Below are 2,181 nucleotides of genomic sequence, written 5' to 3' on the forward strand. Positions count from 1 at the left end.
CAAGTCCTGTCTGGTGTGTCTGAACTCTTACTGTCAGAATCACCTCGAACAACATGAGAGTTGGTTTAGAGGAAAGAGACACAATTTGACTGAAGCCACTGGACAACTGCAGGAGATGATCTGCCAGAAACATGAGAAGCTCCTTGAGGTTTTCTGTCGCACTGACCAGAAATATATATGTATGCTGTGTACGATTATTGAACATAAAAACCATGACGTTGTATCAGCTGCAGAACAGACGACAGAGAAACAGGTATTTAAAACTAGACACTGATGAAATATTGCTGACACTCGTTTCATATGACAATCGTTTAATATGCACTATATGAACAGCTTACAGCATTCACACGTCACACGGCAGCAGAAATGAACAGCAGTTTCATAGTTGGCTGAAAATACACCGGAAACCTTCATCACAATCTTTCACTAAATAGGCTTTGATTAAACAACATAAAATAATGGACTGAATTATTCACCTGTTCATTGACAAAATATATACTTTCATCAGTTAAATAAAAGCTCTTCTACTGTACACAGCAGAAACACTGTCAGTGTGAAGCTCTACGTCTGTGTCAGTTTCACTTTTATAATACTTACACTTACAGTGTGAAACAGGCCTTAATCTTCATCATAATTCATATATGATGATTGTAACCGATCATCACTTCTAGAGTTTGATCCTACAGCCATTAGTTATCAGTCCTACGTTTACTAGATTCATCTGTTGACATGATGATTTAGTGCCAGTAGTTTTCTGTGAGATTCACTATCATCTGTTTGTCCTGCAGAAGCAGCTGAAGGAGACGCAGAAGACGTTCCAGCAGAGAATCCAGCAGAGAGAGAAAGATCTTCAGCAGCTGAGAGAGGCTGTGGAGTCTCATAAGGTGAGTCTGGAGAAGAAGAGAAGTTTGTCTCCGTCTCAGTTCAGACTCACTGAAGCCTGAATCACTGTGTGTCCTAACAGCGCTCTGCACAGACAGCAGTGGAGGACAGTGAGAGGATCTTTACTGAGCTCATCCGCCCTATTGAGAGAAGCTGCTCTGAGCTGAAACGGCTGATCAGAGATCAGGAAAAGACTGCAGTGAGTCGAGCTGAAGGACGACTGGAGCGACTGGAGCAGGAGATCAATGATCTGAGAAGGAGAGACACTGAGCTGGAGCAGCTTTCACTCCTGATTCTGATGTGTTTTATCTCCATCAGATTCCCATCAGCTCACTCTGGATCTGAACACAGTGAATAAACACCTCCATCTTTCTGAGAGCAACAGAGTGATTACTGTCGCTTACACAGATCAGCCGTATCCTGATCATCCAGACAGATTTGATGTGTATCGTCAGGTGTTGTGTAGAGAGAGTGTGTGTGGACGCTGTTACTGGGAGCTGGAGTGGAGTGGAGGTGTGTTAATATCAGTGTCATATAAGAGCATCAGCAGGAACGAGAGACTGATAACGGCTGTCAGAAGAGAGAACCATCCCTCCCACAGACGCGGCATTAGAAACACAGCATTAGCGTTAACTGTTTATTTTTAATTTGATGTAAAGGTTATATAATACAAAGAATAGTGTTATAAATGTAGATACATTTTTTTAAATTACAAATATGAAAAACTTTCGAGGATTTACGATGCTGATGACCGTTATAGAGTCCATCATCAGGAGAGTAGGAGTGTTTGTGGATTACAGTGCAGGAACTCTGTCCTTCTACAGTGTCTCTGACACAATGAGCCTCATCCACACAATCCAGACCACATTCACTCAGCCGCTCTATCCTGGGTTTGGGGTTAAAAAAAGATCATCAATGAAACTGATTCTACCCAGAATGCTTTGAGCTGCATGATGAATCAGTAGCAGTGATATGTTATAGAGTCTCTTCTTTTCTCTTCATGACATTAATACTGCAGCTGAACTTCTGTCACTGAAATAACGTCAGAATAAATGTGTGTAATAAATCCTCATATAGACAGTAATATATATATATATATATAGATATAGCAAAACAATAATGCAAATTATCATTGGTATCATCACAAATTATTCATCACTAACTGTGCAACTTTGTAACTTTTAGCTCTGTTGGTATTAAAAATGTACTGTGAAATGTACAGGAAGTCAGCTGGATTGAATGTATCTAGTTCCTTTATAGTTTTATATTATATCCTGGACTCCTACTGCATATAGAAAA

The sequence above is a fragment of the Sinocyclocheilus rhinocerous genome, unplaced genomic scaffold, assembly GCF_001515625.1.
Source record: "Sinocyclocheilus rhinocerous isolate Xijiao unplaced genomic scaffold, SAMN03320098_v1.1 scaffold828, whole genome shotgun sequence".
Classification (NCBI taxonomy): Eukaryota; Metazoa; Chordata; class Actinopteri; order Cypriniformes; family Cyprinidae; genus Sinocyclocheilus; species Sinocyclocheilus rhinocerous.